Below are 20,389 nucleotides of genomic sequence, written 5' to 3' on the forward strand. Positions count from 1 at the left end.
GTTACAAGTCATAATTTTTCCCTCATATTTTGGGCAGGCTTTTTCCTTCTCATTTGGCTTTTCTGAAGTTTCAACTAAGTGCCTGAAGTGCTTAGCAAGGTCTCTTCACTTTGGTTTGGCTGTAAGTCAGAGTCTTCCAACATTGCCCAACCTCTGGGGAGATTCTCAAGTCGCCCCGCACCCCACAGAAGCCACTCCCTGTGAGGCCTTGAGTGTGTGGTCCTGTAGATCTGTGATTTATCTCTGAGCCAAGGACTGTCGGGGAATCATGATTCTGGTGTGCCTCTCATTCTGCATAGCAGTCTTTTCTCTGTTTCTTTGTCCAGCATATACTGGGTGCTCAGCTGTCCGAATTCTAACTCTGCCTCTTGTGTTCACTAAAACCCCTGTCTGCTCTAAATCATGTTGCCCCTCATCTCACTGGGGAAGCTCAGTGCAAGGTGTGCTCAGTGGAGCCACAGTGCCCTTCTTCACCCTTTATTTCCCTTGACTCAGCTGAATCCAGTTCCCCAGGTCCAGGTCCATTATTTCCCATCCTGCCTCTCTTTTTCTATCACATTTAGGTTAGGGAAGAAAATAACTGAATATTTCAGCTTTTATCCTACTACTCTATTCCAGTGAATCTTTTTTTTAATGTTAATTATTTATTTTTGAGGGAGAGTACACAAGTGGGGGAGGGGCACAGAGAGAGAGGGAAAAACAGAATCTGAAGCAGGTTCTAGGCTCGACCTGTCAGCACAGGGAACTTGAACCCAAGTACCATGAGCTCATGACCTGAGCTGAAGTCAGATGTTTAACTGACGCCCCAGTCTCTATTTCAGTGAATCTTTTTTTTCTTTTCTTTTCTAATTTTTTAAATGTTTTATTTATTTCTTGCGTGCGCGCGCGAGAGAGAGAGAAAGAGAGAGAGCAGGGGAGGGTTAGAGAGAGAGGGAGACTCAGAATCTGAAGCAAGCTCCAGGCTCTGAGCTGTCAGCACAGAGCTGGACGTGGGGCTCGAACCCACGAACTGTGAGATCATGACCTGAGCCAAGCTGGACGCTGAACCGACTGAGCCACCCAGGCGCCCCTCTATTTCAGTGAATCTTAATTAAGGTTAGATTATTTCCCTGTGAAACTAATCATGGATGTGTGTTCCAGGGGTTGGACTTTGAACTTCTGCTCTCCTCAGACTCAGTCCTCGCTGCCTCTTGGACCCTGTAACAAATGGCCTCTGATTCCTCACACCGTTCAAGTGTTCCAGGCCACTCCTGTGGGATGTTTCTATTCTGCTCACAGGATTCAGGCAGTGCAGTGCAGCTCTTTAGCATTCCAATGAAACCCTGTTTTCTAGTTCTGAGCTTCGTCATTGATCTTTTCAAAAATGAGACTGAGGCACACCAAATTTCCAGGCACAGCTTTATTCTTGAAATAAATGGGATGCCTCGGTTCAAACATGTCTAACCTTTAAATGAGATATCTAAGGTGTTTGGCTCCACAAGCTGCTTGTAAAAAAAAAAGGGGGGGGGAAGTATGTGGTTTAGAAGCAAATGAGCAACGCTCTTTGTATCCCATATGCACGTGATCGCGGTCTGTGACTGCAAGTGTGGTAGAGTTAAATACATTCAACAAAATAAAGTTACTTTTAGATTCTCTCTGTTTCCCCCTCTGACAATAAAGCAATCAAAACATGTGTAATGTCTGTGTAGAAAAGTTTCTAGTCATGTGCTTTGCAGCGCAGAAGGAAAGCATTACCATAGTTTCTACCATTGAAATGACAAGTCATTACGGGTCTCAAGACCAATACGTCTGAAATTGGGGTGCTCCTTCCAGGAAATCTTAGGGGAACTTATATGGGTCACATTAGAAGGCATGCACAGTTTCAGAAAATGTGTTGCTCTTGGGTGGGAATTTATTGGGCGTAAACTGGATGCGTAAATCTCTCCATAAAGCTGATAGACAATTATATCTGCATATTTACAAAAATAAACTTACCACATAAATATAGTAGATATGCCTACCACAAATATATAATCAATTTGCTCCAAATTCACCAAATAATCCCCATCATTTTATCAAATTCTTATGAGGAAATAAAAGACACAGTAATATCAAACATACATATTATACACCCTGCTCCTTATCTATTTTCATATTGTTTGTCTCATTTGAACACCACAGTAATCTAGGGGCAGGATGGGGGCAGGTATTCTATTACCAATGAAAAATGTGAGGCTCAGTGTGGTCAGGTAACTCATCGAAGGTCCCACAGCTAGCTAATTATCTTACCCAGTGCCCTTTTGACTACACCACTCTCATTTGGCTTCTCCAACATGATTGCAACATCAAGATACTTCAGTAAGTTTAAGTGTTTGATCAATAATTCAAGGAGCTACTAATTGAATTGGGCAACATTTATGGATTCATTAAAAGGTATCACTTCTCCACAGAGCTCTGCCAAAGGTCATATGATAGCTGCCCCTACCTTGTCACAGTCATCCCTCAAAATAAATTATTCAAATTAGGAATTGTGTGCCCATTGACTTTAGGAGAAATACTGATAAGCATATTTATTCTCAAGCTGCTCACTAGGCACATTAATATGTATTTTCTCAAATATAAAAAAACAACTATACTTCGACCATGAATACGTGAAGGCATAAGGAGAGTCCATTCAGAAATGTGGAAAGGGCAAATTAGTTTGCTGGGTTCAGCAAACCTACCCGATTAGGCCTGCACTTCCAGCGTGTCATTTTAGAATAAGCATCCTCTGGGAGGCGGCTGCCCGGATGCTTTCCCACCAGAGTTAGGAGCGCCTGACGCCGCTATCAATGAACAGCAGATGTTTGCTCGTAAGCTGGGATCACAGACTTTAATTGCAAGAGTAAAATGATCTTTGAAAAGGGAAAAAAAGAAGCCGAGTGTTATCAGTCACTTTTGCGGAATCCTTGTGCACTGAGTAATTAATTACGTGTGAGAGCCGGCTCCGTTCCGAAGGATGTGGAAGGGAGGGACCATGAGATTTACCTGCTTGAGCTGTTTGGATAATTTTACCTTGTCTAGAAAAGCTCAGGAGAAGAAAAGAAGAAACTCTATAGAAATTCTTTTGAACTTAGTTATGTGGCTATTGACAATTAGAATATTTTCTTCACATTTCAAGTAAAACGAAATACAAAGGAAATAGATATACTGCCTTAAGCCAACAAAATGTGAATAAAGAATAAGTTACAAAATTGTCAATATTATTCTTCAAACCAAGTATCTACAGAGTATTATTGTTAACAGATGAAGTATCATCATTAACACTGTTTTGGATTTGAGAAGAAAAACGTTCAAATCTTGGAGACAGAGAAACCCGAGCTTGAATCTCCAGTAGCTACTCAAAAGCTGTATATTAAAAAACACATATTAAAGGGTTTTTGTTTGTTTTGTTTTGTTTCTTTCTCGCAAAAGAAACCATCCTAAGGCAAATAGGTAAGGGTAGTGGGGTATCTTTTTGATTCCAATAAATAACTGAATAATTACTTAATGGGAATCAGAATCATGCATTTCTAAGGATCTCGGCAACCACCCTAGGGGACCATGTTCTGTTCTGCTCTGCATGAAATGTGCCAGTTTCTCTTGGAGGTCATAGTAACATTCATGTGGAGGGGACACTGATGTTCAGAACCTCTTGTTAAGCTAAATATGTTGGAATGAACTGATGTGTGTTACCTTTGGGTCACAAATCCAGAAGTGGTAAAAGGTCTGCTTCAGGTGGGGAAGCATGCCCATGTGCAGAGCTGCAATATTTTTGTTTCTTTTCCTTCTACAGCTGCCCAGGTTTCCCTCCATTGGAGCAGGTCTTCAGGTATTCACCTTTGCCAAGGACCTCCTCCTACTCTGTTTGCCAATTGTCTGTCTTATGAGCAAAACATCAGGCTTTCCCAAATTATCTAACTCCTTTCTCCATACCTGGCAGAAAACTCCAGTGAAAAAGACAAGCCCTCCTTTCTCAAGGAAGTGAAGGTAACTAGGGTTCTGTTTGGGAAACTTTAAGATAGAAGCCACAACGAAGTCATATTAGAAACCATACTGACTGGTAATCAGAAAGAACTTCCCAGGGTTTTGCAATTCTCAAAACTGGCCAGGAAGATACTTGAATTACTAGGATGTGTATGATTTTAAGGATCTCTGTTTTATCCAGCCATCACCACTGCAGAGCGTGTGTTTTTCTTCTTTAAAATATGAAGGGATGTGTAACAGTAGTGCCTTTTTCCACATGGGGCAGAGACACTACACTGAGGTAGAATGCTGGGAGCTTATTGATTCTCTTCTGTGGACCATAGCTTCATTTATGTCAAAAAGAGTGAGAGAGAGAGAGAGAGAGAGGAAGGGAGGGAGGGAGTAAAAGAGGAGAGAAAAAAAAAGATTGGTTAATTTATTGTAAAGAATTGGTTCACATGATTATGGAAGCTGACAATCTCAAGATCTGTAGAAAGCAAGTTGTGGCCCAGGAGAGCTGGTGTCAGAGGGCAGGACAAAACTAATGTCCCAACTCAAGGCAGGAGGAGTTCCCTCTTACTTACAGGAGAGTCAGCCTTTTTACTGTATTCAAGCCCTTCCACCTTGTTCTTAGAAATATTACTTTAAATAACAGCACATAACGGATGAGGTTGATATCTCCATGGATATGATTTTAGAAGCTCCATCAGAATCCGTGGTATACCCCAAAATAAACATCATTTCTAGTTTGATATTTGAAATGTCTTTAATATAAAATAGCATTTGCATCTCATTATGAGACAAGGATTTAAATGCAATGCAAATCCACCAGAAAAGTCTCTGTCAGTGTATTAACCATGGGGCTTTTTACTTGGAGTGATGGAAACCTAATTTCAAGCTTATTGAAGGGAAAAACATGAATTCATTTGATCATGTTACTGAAAATAATAAAATTATTATATCAGAAACTGATGGATGTAAGGGTTCAAATTACGTTTTTAAGAAATACAGAAATACATCTCAATATATTATATCTCTCTCTCCCTCTCTCTCTCTACCCTCTACTTAACTGAGGGGTGCCTTCATTCTCTGGCAGGTTTTCCCCTTTTGGTGGCAAAGACAGTAAACTTTTCATGTTCACATGCTTCTTATAGCTTGTGATCTCAGAACAAAGGTCCTGCTCCTCCCAGAATCTAAACTATCTCCCAAAGGAGGCCTCTATTTGTCCTGATTGGGAAGCAAGACCTTTTGGTAAACTGTACCCTCCTTTGTCACACTGAATCTGGGAGGAGTAATTCCCAAAATGAAGGCATGCAGGAAAGACAAAATGGGTAACAACAATGCACAGTTAGACTAGAGTTGACATGAGCATTCAGAGGCAGAGGAAACCAGGCATGCCCTTACTATATTTCAGAATTTACCCATTTCATTCTCAAAACAACACCATGACGTTCATTCTACATATAAGGAAAACAGCCTCAGAAAATGTGTTTATGGTTCTTAACCCTTTTTGTTTGTTTGCTTATTTGTTTTCTTGATTTAAATATATCTATAGTAGAAAATATATCTGTCAGAGTCACTGAATAACTAGCAGTGAATCTCAATGTCATATGTGCACATGTGTGTCCAAATTTAGGGAAGAGGGTTCAGTCAGTTTTTGCTGTGTAACGAATGTCCCTGAAAGTCAATGGCTTAAATTATAATGATGTATTATTATTTATATAAATAACAAACATTTATATAAACATATATAGTATTTATATAAGAAATAATAATTTATTTATTATTATTTATAATTCTGTGGGTTGACTAAATGATTCCTATGCTGGGTTTTCCCAGGTGTAACTTACATGGCCATCAGTGGAGTGGTCATGTGATCTAGCCATCTTATGGTGTTTACATGCAGTTAGCTAGGGATCTCAGTTCTCCACACAACCTCTAGGTCCCTCTGGGCTAGCCTGTTTCCTTGTTTGACTCAGGAGAGTATCCAAGCATGTGCAAGTGGAAGCCATAAATCCTTTGATGACTTAGCTTTGGGACTCTCCTAATGTGACTTGAGGCAAACTGTATTCAGCAACACAAGTTATAAGGCTGGTATAGTTTCAAGGTTTAATAGACGTTACACCTTAATGAAAGGATTGACAATGCCACATTGAAGACTGGGGTACGTACTAGGGTGGGAAAAATCGGTGGCCGTTTTTTGTGATTGATCATATAACCTAAATTTCAAGGTTCAGGCAAAAAGTACTTAGGAAAAGCCTTCCTGGTTGATGCTTGCTCCACCTTACATCTCTCCTAGATCTTTAAAGGTAGATTTTTCTGAGATAATTGCCATGTTCTATTCATGAGACAACACTGATGCTGTCAGTGGCCATTAATGAGCCATCTAGTGATGGGCAATTCAGTAAACTCTATTTGCAAAACTCAGCTTTTAATTAATAGTGAGTTTTTAAAATCTATCTTAATTTAAACTTGTCACATCAATTAGCCTTGGGGATGAGTGAGTAAACACAAACATAATTTATCACTTTATCAAGTTAACAAACACCATGTTGATGTCCTCGGAACCCCTAATATAGATTCATGAATTCATGTATCTGACAATTACTTATTAAGCCTATTTGCTAGCCAGATTGGCCATGACTTTGCTACAGATTTTTAATGTCAACAAGACAGGAATCTTCTTGTTCTTGCTGCTCTCACAGTCTAGCTATGAGGCTTAAATAAAGGTATTAGTATGATATTATGGGAAATAAGGTTAACTGTGGCAGAGATTATCCAGAGGGTGAAGAGCAGGGTATATTCCTTGAAAGCTTACTACATGAATAAGTTTATTTCAAGTTTATAAACATCCTGAGAGTTAAACAACTGTAGCCATTTTAAAAACAGTTTAGGAAGTCTCATTTAAGCTCGGAGACAGTAAATAAGTTTCTGAAGAACACAGTAAATAAAGGCTGAGGCCAGTATTTCAAAATAGAAAGATCTGACTGCAAACTCCTTCTTTCATACAAATTACACAAAATTTAATAATATATTCATTATTCAGAGTGTATCGTATTAGTTACATGTTGCTGCATAACAAGTTACTGAAAACTTAATGGCTTAAAACAAAACAGGATTATCATCTCACAGATTCACTGGGTAAGAATTCAGGCACTAGTTCATTATCTTCAGGGTCTCAACAGACTTCAATCAAGGAATTAGCCAGCCTGTTCTCAACTGGATTGTTGGCTTTCAAAATCACTCAGGTTCTGGGCAGATTTTATTTCCGTGTGGTTGTGACTGACAGCCCCGGTTTCCTGCTGACTGTCAGCTGGAGGCCACCCCCAGCACCTAAACACCATCTGCTGTTCCCTCTCATGTGGCCCTCTCTATAGGCGGTTCACAACAGGGCAACCTGCTTCTCCAGGGCCAGCAGGGAAGTAAAAGTGAGTCAGTGAGCAAGACGAGTTTTATATAACATACGTGATCACGGAAGTGAACTCTCATCACTTCTGCCATGGTCTATTGGTAAGAAGCAAGGAACAGGTCCTGTCGCAAGGGAAAGAGATAATACAAGGTGTAAACACCAATATGCAGGATGCACGGGGCCACCTTAGAGTCTACCCATTGATGGCAGATATTGGCATTAATTGGGGGTTCACTCATGGACTTCTACATTTATGAATTTTTAAGTGCCATAGGGAATGCATACTTACACACACACACACACACACACACACACAGACACACTGTGTAACACCTTCTTATACTCACATACACTCACACATCCCTCCTAAGCTTCACAAACATGTTTGCAAACATTTTTGCAAAAAACATGTCATTCTTGGCACTAAAGTGTGAACTTTCAATCCAAAAGGAAACAACCTCTATCCTCCTCTTTCTTAGTCAGGAATGAGTTGAAGGGAGGGAAGTAGACAGGAGGGCTGCTAAGAAAAAACAATCAATTATATTCCCCTCAAAACTAAAAAGCTAAAAGGCATACCTTTTATCAAGGAACTTGGCAGGCCACCAAACTGTCCCAAACACACAGAGTGAACAGCCCCTGAGAAAATTCTATCCGGAAGGCAGCCCTACAGCCAATTGAAAGGTTAATTAGCTGAGTTGGCAAACAATGTACACAGAAGGATCTTGGTGTCAGATGAATCCTTTTGCCTTGAGTGTGGTGATAAACCCAGGGACTGGGGAGCGTGGGTATGTTCTGCAGAATGAAGAACAAGGCCAAGACATCTTCAGGGTTTTAGCCACTCTCCATGGATCTCTCTAGACTTAGAATCTTTTACTCCATCTGAGACAAGAAGGTTTCTCTTTGAGGGTTAGAAAGCCTATTCGTCTGTAATGGATGGGGCTGCACCAGCACCTAAGAATAATAAGAAAAATGATGAGACAATTGGGGAAGGAACAAGATCACTCAACTATGTACCCAACAATACTGCCACCAGATGACATAAAAATCAATAGAGCATCAAACCAGTGCCTTGGAACATAGACATAGGAATCAAGCAGACCTTAGTTAAAACCCAATCTGTGACACTCTAACTGCTTGATCTTGGGCTAATTACATAGTTTCTAGGAGCCTCAGTAAAATGATATCAGATGGAGAGTAAAGTTAGTTTTCCTTTGTGTAAAATTTTGCACTAGGCACTTTTCATTTATCACCTCATTACTCACAGTAACTCTATCATATTTCCCTTTATCACAACTTTTCAAATTATCAATAAAAAGTCTAAAAACTCAGGGTTGAGTAAGCAAAAATAAAATGTAAAATTAATATTAAAAATAATGAAATGAAAGTGGTTTACTGGTAAAGATTCTGTTGAAATGGGTGGATTGGCCTACTCTTTCTCCTCCCACTGACTTTTTGTGCTTTAGCTTTACTCTCTGTCTACTCCATAGACACGTTTCCTCCGTGTGATAAATAAGACCCACAAAGGCAGCCACAGCAGACAGCTCGCAATGATTACAGGCCAGTGAAGGCCTAAGGAAGACATTGGCTGATCATCCTATCAATTACTGCAACCATAGGGGTGGAGTTCTGGTTGTCTTATCCTAGGTACATGCCAAAACCTAGGCCCAGGGGTGAGATCTTTTCATTAGTAGGTCTACTGTAATAAGTCTTATTGGTGAAGGAAGCAGACAAAACATTTTTTTCTTTTTGGTTAACCACAACAGGGAAGTATATTTAGTTAACATTTTACAGATAAGAACAAGAGCAAGTAAGTAAATGGTAGAAAATCATCCATGTATAGGTGGGAAAGCAAGGTTTGAGTCCTGATTATGTCAATAATATGTTGGAAGAGTTGTCGATATACTGTGTGATTAAATCAGAACAACCAGGTCCTTGTCACTGATTCTAGGAGTGAACTATATTGGGAGTATCTGAGTGGAATAAGAAGTATTATAAAAGACTTCTTGGGGGAAGGTATCTTACATGGATTTGATTGGTTAAACAGAAAAGCAAGAGAAATGCTACAGTTCTTAATTAGGCTTAATCAATTCATTTTTTTCTTTCAAAGATTTACTTTTAGTTGACATAGTATGGAACTTAGATTTAAAGAGAGATTGGTTTGTTCCCCTTCTAGCTGAATATTATAAAACTAAGTTAAAGAGAAGGAGGCTTGAATCCAGGCTTAGCTGCTGACCTCACATCTGATTTTGGATGAGTTATGTGTATCCCATGAGCTTCAAGCTCCTCTTTATTTAGAAAATATTACTTCACAGAGTTTCTTGAGATTCAAATTTGGGAGGAAATGTAAAAGTGTATTAAAACCCTAAAAGCACAATCCAAATGGAAGACAGTATTAGTATTTCATATTATGTACTCTCTTTAGGACATGCTGTGTGCCATTGTTTACTGATATTTCTATTTTTTAATTTTTTTACATTTATTCATTTTTTGATAGACCGGGAGAGACAGAGAACAAGCGTGGGGAGGGGCAAAGAGAGAGGAAAATACACAATCTGAAGAAGGCTCCAGACTTCAAGCTGTCGGCACCTGTCAGCACAGAGCCCAATGTGGAGTTTGAACTTGCAAACTATGAGATCATGACTTGAGCCGAAGTTGGATGCTCAACTGACTGAGCCAAACAGGCGACCCTGTTTACTGATATTTCTAAAATCAGACAGAAAGTGGGTCTTTATCACTATCGTAGTTTTATAACTTGGTAATAGAAGAGGAATCTCTTGAGCTAATTTACCTATCAATTGCTGTTATTTTTCTTCTTACATATCAGTATTATATTATTTATTGTAGTGAAGAGGACTTTTATACCTAGTGCTATGGTACAACATGCTTACGGATTAAGTGTTGTACCTAACCAAAAGTTTTGCTTTAACCCAAATTAAATGTATTTTTCTATTTATTACTCTCTAGCCAACAGGGATATTCTATTGATTTTCTTGATATTGGCCCTTCATTTATATTACTTGGCACCATTTCTCCTGAACCTTTTGCACTACAAGCTAAGTGGTCCTTTTCACTTTCCCTTGTAAAAAAATCTTTCCTTCTCTCAAACACCTCCAATCATCTTCAAGTCTCTCTTCCTATGTAATTCCAGATAAGAATAGGGTATTGATTTATAGTGAGTCTTCATCCACTGCTGTGGAGACACAAAGTGAAGTGCTACATCTTGTGAATAATTACTTTAGAAAACAGACCCCAAATGCATCAAGATAAAGCAACGGAATTCATGCTCCGTCTCATTCATGTTGACAGTTGCAGAAATCCAAGTCCAATTGTGCTGCCGTTAAAAGTACAGACAGAGGCTGGAAAAAAAGAAATGACATGTGATTGTCAAAGCAACTCTCGTTGCAACTAAAAGATGGTTCAATTTTGTCTGAGGAGGGCATCACGCTATTTTCTGTGTTCTTGGAAAGCTATTATTCAGGAAGAGGATCCTGAGTGATTCTTCTTATGTTATGTGACCACTAAGTAAGTAAATAATGCATTAATAGCTGTCACACAGTTTTCATTGATGTCCCCATCTGTGACTGCTCCCAGCTGACCTTTGGTCTCAGGTCAGTGCTCTTTCTGGGTGGGCAAAATAATGCTGAATGCTGTCGTAGGAGCATTAGGATGCAGGAGAAGGAATGGGGAAATGTTTCTCCTTGTCCTTTTACTCAGTTTCTCTTATGGACACAAGTTTGGGTTAGGGTAATATTTAGAAGTGGTCTCAGAAAATGAGATGGAGAAATATAGAAAATAAAGACAATTAGGTCTAAATTTAACACATAGAGTTTTAAGAATACTGCTTAAAACCTATGAGTTAACAACCAAAACACTTAAAAACAAATTGTTAAAATTAAAAGCCAGAAATTATTAAAATAAAACTTCTCAGGGAATGGGGTACAGTCTATAAGCAGGGGGGGATAAACTATTGCTTTTCTTCACAAATCCATAGATTAAATTTTACGATGCCAAGTATTACTTTGATAAATGTAGTTAACAAAGATAATACGGCTATAAAATTAAAAAATGATTTTGTACAAAAAGTAAACTAAGTTTATTAATTAATAATATAAATTTTCACATGTATTTTCTAACTAGGACCTTATCATATTAACAATAACATGGGAAAGTAAGGCTTATTGCTACATGTGTCAAGTAAAAAAAAAATGAGATACTCAAAAGTTAAGGAAACTTCCAAGATTATTCAGAAGTCAGAGATACATTGATTAGAAGACCCAGGCCCCAGACCCAGAGAAGCCTCAGAGAAGGGCTCTTCCCGTCCTCTCTCCTCTGACAACAGGGATGTTCACAGGTACCATTCACTAGAGCTAAACAATTTTAAGGCAAGTGGTAGGAAAAGAAAGCCACAGAGATATTGACCTAAGATTTAAAATGGGGAAAATGCAAATGGGGCCAAGACTGTCTTAAATAATGTGTAAGTGAGCCAGTGAGCCATGCAAGTTATGAGGTACTAGACGTCCGTGGGAAGCAGGCCTAACACTGCATGGGGGACGAATATGTCATTCACTAATCATCTGTGACAGAAAGGGAATATTGGGATTGGTAGACCTTAAGCCCAGTTACAGACTCATATGACTCCACTGCCAGATGCCCTATAGCAGGGTTGAAATTTAGGAAACAGCAGAGCCCAGGAATAGATTTGTCTCACTAAAGTGGGGCAGGAGGAAAGAAGTGAGGTTGCAGACCGGCACCCAGCTTGTGCAGATAAATGGCAGGGGCCAACCTAGCAGCCTGGACCCCTCTCCCATTAGTAATGGGAGCACACTGGTTGGAGGAGGGGGCATCTGCTCTCTCCAGGGCTTTGCTGATGGTCTTGATTTCTGTGAAATATAAAGCCTGTTGCATCGAGCTGTCTGCGGTGATGCTTCAACAGTTTCTCCTTGGAGATTAGTTAGAAGGCATCTGTGCTTTAGTTAGTGTGTGCATGTGTGTGTGCGTGTGTGCCTGACTGTCTGTCTTTCAATGGAAATGAGCCTTTTGGGGAAGAATTTGGAGTTCAGGCTTTTCATGCTATGTGTCCAACCCCACTTCCTTTCTGTGCTTCTCTGCATAGGGCTAGTCCTGCATTAGTAAACATGCAGTTTAGACATTTTAAAATAATTTTACTATGGTGGCTTCAGACGAAAAGTGACTTAGGAGTAGAACAGTGTGGACAAGGTCTTTTTTCCCTGTAGTCCACTTTGTCACCCTGTTGCTGGATACAGGAAAAGAAGGAAGTTGTGGAGTTGTTTCAGAAATTAGATTGCACAAACACATACACCTCTCATGACTCATTCCCATGGTCCCCACCCCATGAGGAGTGTCCTGAATCTCGTTCCCAAGGGAGGACTCAGTTAATCACCCAGCAGGTTAAAACAGCCCATCTTGGGGCACTTGGGCGGCTCAGTCGGTTAAGCGTCTGACTCTTGGTTTCAGCTCAGCTCATGGTCTCATGTTTCATGAATTCGAGCCCTGCATCAGGCTCTGTGATGATGGTGCAAAGCCTGCTTGGGGTTCTCTCTCTCTCTCTCTCTCTCTCTCTCTCTGCCCCTCTCCACCTTGCTTTGTCTCTCTCAAAATGAATAAATAAACTTAAACATTAAAAAAAATAAAACAGCCCATCTTTCCTCATCTGATATCTAGACCTGTGGTTTGGTCTAAATTCCAACTCATAAAAGGGGCAGTGTGGTGGTGGTGTGTGTGTGTTTGTAATAAAACCAAGAAATGCACTTCAGTTAAAAGTAATATTCCTCGGGGAGCCTTAGGGGCTCAATTGATTAAGTGCCCCCGACTCTTGATTTCAGCTCAGGCCGTGATCTCACAGTTGGTGGGTTTAAGCCCTGCATTGGGCCCTACACTGATAGAGTGGGTCCTGCTTGGGAGTGGAGCTTTTCCCCCACACCCGCTCTCTCAAAATAAATAAATAAACTTAAAAAAAGAGTAATATTCCTCTATGATACAGGTTGTTAGCCCTTTGTAATTTTGTGACCACTGTCTGCATTCACTAAGAATCAACTCTGGAAATTATAGAAGGATGGGGCAAAGTTTAGGAGTTTTAAGGGACAGAGTTGGAGGTGGTAAATAAAGCAAGCAGCCATTAACTGTTCATCAGGGATCAACAAGAAACAAACAGCAATTATGCCACATAGAAAGTCACTCTCAGACAGCACTCTGTTCTACCTCCAGGCCTAGTGTGGATGTCACAGCTAAGCAAAGACATAGTCTAAGATGCACCAGTGTGGGGACGTAGGGGATGGAGTGGCAGACAGGAGACAGAAAGAGGGGCAGTTATGGAGCCCACAATGTGGAGAGGACGGGGTCAGCGTGAGAGAGGCAGACACCAACTACGGTGAGAAGAGCATACCCAAGCTCACTGATGTACAGTCTTCAGGGACTGGGACAACTGTTAGGTCACCCCAGCCCTTCTTATAACACCATTCTGTTTTCTTGCAAGAATCCATTATCTATCACTGCAACATCCATTTTCTTTAACTTAATTAAATATTTTTATGTAAACATTTTGGTAGAACCACCTATAAAAAGCCAGTATTACTTTTAGATTTAAAAAGTCAGAATAGGGGTGCCTCGCTGGCTCAGTTGGTAGACCTTGCAACTCTGGATCTCAGGGTTGTGAGTTCAAGTTCTACGTCAGGTGTAGAGATTACTTAAAGACAAAAATCTTAAAAAAAAAAAGTTAGAGTAACAACAGTAAAGATTATATGATGACATTCTAGCTAAATGCCACTGCTCATAAAAAGGCTCTAAGAAGCACTTGCATGGCTCAGTTGGCTGAGCATCTGACTCTTGATTTCGGCTCAGCTCATGATCTCACTGTTGTGAGGTTGAGCCCTGTGTCAGATTTTGTACTGGTCATGAAGCCTACTTCAGATTCTCTTTCTCTCTCTCTCTCTGCTCCTCCCTTGCTCACCAGAAAGAAAGAAAGAAAGAAAGAAAGAAAGAAAGAAAGAAAGAAAGAAAGAAAGAAAGAAAAGAAAGGGCTCTAAGCTTGATGTTTCTTGTTGACAAAGGGATGTTTCCTGTTACCAGAAAAGGGAGGAAGGAAGGAGGAAAGAAAGAGAAAGATTAACAAATGTTGAGCTATAGCAAAAAAAGTGAGGCTTGTTCCTTGATAAAGATCACAGGAATATAAAAATAGAATTTTAAAGTGTGTACATTTTTTCTCCCCGTGATATGACGTGGTGTGTTACATGGTATTATGGTTCTGTACCATGTGAAATACACCATGTTATATATAAGTTCTACCTGAAATCACCTGGAAGATGCAGGCATAACACACTTAGAAAGTCACTGTACAGTGAGTAAGAGCATGGATGGGCTCTGGACACAGAAGTGGACTTAATATTGGCTCATTCATTCCAGAAATGTGTGTTGAGTACCGCCTGGGTGTGTCAGGTACTGGAATAAATGGTGAAATAATAAAAGAGCCTTCCTTTATGGGCCTTTAAAAATTTTCATAACCAGGGTGCCTGGGTGGCTCAGTTGGCTGAGTGTCCAACTCTTGACTTCAGCTCAGGTCATGATTGCACAGTTAGTGGGTTTGAGCCCCACATTGGGTGCTTTGCTGGCAGTGTGGAACCTGCTTGGGAATCTTTTTCTCCCTCTCTCTCTGCTTCCCCCCTCAACTCTGTCTCTCTCAAAGTAAATAAGTAAAAACTGAAAAATATTGTAACCAAAATTTACATACATACCAAAATTTACCATTTTAACTATATAATTGTACAATTTAGTGGCATTAAGTACAGTCACAATGTTGTGTAACCATCTATCTCTTTCCAGAATATTTTTATCATCCCAAACAGAAATTCTGTATCCAGGAAAAAATAATGTCCCATTCCTCCCCTGTAGCTCCTGGTAATCTCAGTTCTACTTTCTGTTTCTGTCATTTTATCTTTTTAGGTAACTCCTGTAAATGGAAGCACACAATATTTGCACTTTTGTGTCTGGCTGACTTCACTTACCATAATGTTTTCAAGATTCATCCATGTTGTAGCATGCATCAGAATTTTATTCCATTTCATGGATGAATAATATGCCATAGTAAGAGTATACTGTATTTTGTTTATGCATTCATATTTGATGGATACCTAGGTTCTTTCTGCTTTTTAGCTATTGTAAATACTGCTACTATGATCATTGTTGTATAAATATCTATTTAAATTCTTGTTTTCAATTCTTTTGGATATATACTACTTCCTTCATAGGTCTTGCACTTAAAGAAGAAGTAAGAGCAGATAAATTTCAACTTTTGAATCGTATGTTACCAGGACACACATCCCATGACAAAGGAGCACAAAACAGCTGGGAAGAATCCAAGTGGAGGAGATTCTAGGAGGAAAAAAAGGAATGGCACAGATGAAAATTCTAAGTTAACTGAGTCCATAGTCTATTAAGAAAAAAAAAAGAGAAACCCAGGAATATTTAGAATGGCAGAAAATGAGATTAGAAGGAAAGGCAAGAAGGTGATCCCACAAAGATTTATAGGCTACATTAAGATTGTCAGACCTCCCAAATACCCACATGGTCTTCTCCTTCACATTATCAGTTCTCTGAATGGAAATACCACATTCTCGTAAATGCCATCATTGATCACTGAATGCAAACTAACTCGTTACCCTCATCATCTTCCAGTCCTTATTTTGTTTAATTTTTCTCCACTGCATTTATAGTCCATATACATGTGTTTGTGTGTATGTGTGTGTGCATGTCCTTCTGCCCCCTGGAATAGAAGTTCCATGATGCAGAGGCTATGTCCTTTATTTAACTGTTGCATCCCAGGACCAAGGTCTGTGATCCTTAAGTGAGCTGTAAATATCAGTGGAATTAGTGAATGAATGAACCAATGAGTAAGTGAACTGACTCTCATTTACTAACTTTATGACCTTGAGTAACTTATGTCCTTTTTTAAATTCAAGCACCTCTTCTGGGTATTTGTGCAGATGAAGTATAATGTGCATAAAACACACAAAACAAGGCCTGGAACATATTAAATGTCCAATAAACATTAGCTCATAGAATTTGCAGAAAGGGACATAGGTAGCAAAAGGTTGAGGGAGATAAATATAGAAAAACAAAGCAAGATACAATTATCCATTCATTATTTGTTTTGGTAAGAACTTCTTCCTTGTATTAGTCCTATCTATCACAAACACAAGGAAGCAAAATTAAATAAAACCAACAAATACAAGCTAGACTTTTGACTGTCAGGGAAGATAATAAAATAATAGGAATTAGGCTGATGTTGAATACAAGTAGAATTTAAACCTTTGTTTCATAGAATCTAATATCACAAGTCAGTCATGAGGTTTGCTTTCCTACAATGATTTACTGGTTTCCACACAAACTGGGGTGAATGAGTGATTGTGTTTGTGTGCGTGTGTGCACAAAAAACATACCTGTGACAAGATACACAGAATCATATGATATGGTTAAGTAATTTTCAGCAAGATGCTCCAGGTGAGAATCATAACAGTCCATCTCAAGTCCTTTGTAGTACAAGAGACATAGAATCATCAGAAAAATCAGGAAATTTGAAAGCATTTTTCATACCTCCTCCTCACTCCACAAAGCACTTCACTCTCTACTCATGAGGATTTATAATTTAATGAAAAACAAAAATCAATATTTCAGCACTGATCAACATGGACCCTGGGAATAAAAAAGAATCACATCATGCAGGTGTTAAAACACATATAAAAGTGAGGATAATGAGTAAGGTATTTTAACTGTAGCTTTTGGCTTGGAACTGATAAGAGATAATACTCTCCCACATGGAAAGGCTTTTGCTTCACACCTACTTTGTGGAGCTGGCGATAATTTTGAGGCAGGTTGCAAAAACTATGGCTTACATTGCCAATTTCATAGTTACCCGTAGATCTGAGGAATAAAGACTCAAGGCTCCTTTTAGAACTCATTGGTTTTTTGTTGATTTTCTAATTTATTTATTCATAAGCTATACTTTCAACTTATAAGGGGAATTGGCGATGGTCTAAAGCACATGCTTATGTACGCACTAGAGCTGTGTTTTAACACTCTCCCAGCTCTGGGGGAAGCATTGGAGCTGGTTTTGTTGAGTTCCAGCAAAAAATGGCTCTGGATATGGGTGTAGTAAGGTGGAAGCTGAAGGGATTCTCATTTAATATATCAAAATGGAAAACCATTTCTTATGAGAACTTTATTTATTTGTACCCCATTTAAAACTCCCACTGTATAGGTATATACTGACCAGCGGTTCTCACATATAGATGATTGCCAGGGTTTCTTGGGATCGGTTTTTCAGCAACCAGCTCTAGGCCTTCTTTTCCTCTGAGTCTGGAGTCAGGTCTAGGAATCTCAATATTCAACTGGCACTGAGGTGAGTCTGCTGGGCTGGGAACCATATTTTGAGAAATCACATAGTACTCAAAACTTTGAGTTTTGATTTGCAAATTGATTTGCTAATATTTGTGCATTTGGAAGAAACTTTTACATTACAGACACAGACTTAGAAAAGAGACATTATGACACCCCGACTTGGGAAGGTGCATATTACAATCCATTATAAATGTTCTTTTAACAGTTGAGGAAAAGTATTGTTTGGAGAGGACAATAGATTGGGTCAGTGTCAGAGAGGAGTGGGAGAGGTAGGAGGAACACAACTTGTGTGGGTCCTGTTAACAATGGCTATTTCTTGAGAGGCCAATGATCTGTGTTAAATCACATGCCATTGGGAAAAAGTAACAGGATAAAGAAAGAAACCAAAGTTTGGCTTTGTCATGAAAATCACAATGGGAAAGCTATTGAGATGTAAAGCATGAAAGAATCAAGGTGAAAACAGAAGGAAGAAGGATCTAGTTTCTCTTTTAGCTAGAGCACGCCACGTCGGAGAGAGATGTGTGTGTGTGTGTGTGTGTCTGTGTGTGTGAGCGCACACGCCTGCACACGTTGGGCTGTCAGGAAAGGAGATGAGAGTCATCTTCACACAGAGAACAAGCTGAATCAGTATTGATCAAAGACTGACACCAAACATACAGCCTCCATAATTAAACCCGCTGTTTGTAAACCCTCATTAGCAAGCAAGAAGGACCATTATGAGTTTCTCAGGTCACAGGTATTAACTCCACATCATTCTAATTTCCAGTCCTTGGTCACTTTCTGCCACATCCTCTTGCTGCATCTCAAAGTCAATTTGCAACTTAATGTTGGGGGATCTGCCAGAGAAGTTATATTCTGTCACCAAAGTTGCAAGTAAATGTCCTTAGTGTATGAAGCACTAAAAGTCAAAGTGAAGTATGAGGGTCTGGTTTCATTTCTACCCATAGTCAGGCTATGTGAGAGTAAGGGCCCAGCCTAGGTGTGTTGGGTGTGAATGTGCTTGTGTGCAGTTAATAAACCTCTGGGAAAGGATATCGACATCCTCTCCAGAAAGAGAAAGAGTTGACTAGGCATTGAACAAAAGCTGTATCAAATATATGCCCTCAATATAACCCCCTTTCAAGAGGAGGAAACTTCATTATGAGTTTCTCAGGAACATGTGTTAGCTCCACGTCGTTTTAATTTCCAGCCCTCAGTCACTCTCCAACACATCTTTTCTCTGCCCTCTCAAATTCAATTTGCAATTTAATGCCAAGAGGTCTGCCAGTGATGAGGTCTTGCATGTCCTCAGTCACATGGGAAAACATACAGCATTCTGTGCAAGAACCTTACTCAAAAAATACCAGTGGCATTAAGCCATCAGATTGAAAGAAAATCACATTTCATAAATTCGAAGTTTAATCTATATGTAAATTTAGCCAACATTTTTAAAGAATAATAATTCATGAGTATTGATGTTTACATTCTTTGGCAATGTTTTTATTTTTTTTATTACTTTAAGTAATGATCCAGATACAAACAGCATTCTTGTATTTTATAAAAACAGGTGCTTGGTTGATTGAAGAGATGCATAATAGACACCCATCTCCTAGTTTCAGGGAAACAAACCCACCAAGATGTTTCCTGAGCTAAGAAGAAAGAATAGTGATACTAAACAGAAAGCTACCAATTTTCAATAATTTACATTAAAATTTTATGAAGGAAAATACAAAAGTTTCCTCTAAATGCACAACCTTTTCATAATAACTATAAATCAACAACAAAAGCACCCAGTAATAACGGAAACATTGAGATTGTTCAGATACAGAATTATGTTCCAAGAACCAAACAAGAGATCTTTTTATTCTTTGCATCATAAGAATAGACACATTAATTCTAATACTCCAATGATACTGTTCTTCAAGAAGCTATTGTTAAATATTTGCTAGAGAAGAAGTCTCATGTGTCAGAGGAGTAAATAGTGTGGTACCAACTGCTATAAGAAGTAATTTCCAACATTTCCCTAATATATTAGAAGTTGTTTCCCTCATTTGTGCAATCTTTTTTTCTCATTCATGTAACAGCCGACTAACCTACTATTACTAATTCAATCCTAGATTTCTTTCATCTTTTTGCTATTGTATCACCTAGAGTTTGTTATCTACATTGGCGAACAGAGGGGGGAAACAGAATATGGCAAAGACATGACTGTGTCTTAGAAGTATTGTCTCACAGGTGACAAACATCACTTCCATTTATGTTCTATTGGTCAAGAATAGTTCATACTGGGCATGCAATGCTCTCACAGGCCTGCCAAATCACTTTGCTGCAAACTAATGGCCACTATGAAATGGAACTCCATGATGGTGGATATTTGGCCCTGATCCAATAAGTATCACAAAAATTTGTCTAATATTACCCCTGTCAAGCACAGATATAGATCAGCATTACTAAGATTTGGTGAGTTTGTTTAAAAATGCAGATTCATTGGCCTCTGAACAAAAAAACATGTGATTTAATAAATGTGGTAGGGTCCAGGATTATTATGTCCAGAATCACTAAATTCTAATTTTCCTCTAGCTCCAGTCCCAAACACAGCCAAATCCACATGAAAATGTTCATCGCATC

The sequence above is a fragment of the Suricata suricatta genome, chromosome 2 (assembly GCF_006229205.1).
Source record: "Suricata suricatta isolate VVHF042 chromosome 2, meerkat_22Aug2017_6uvM2_HiC, whole genome shotgun sequence".
NCBI classification, from domain to species: Eukaryota; Metazoa; Chordata; class Mammalia; order Carnivora; family Herpestidae; genus Suricata; species Suricata suricatta.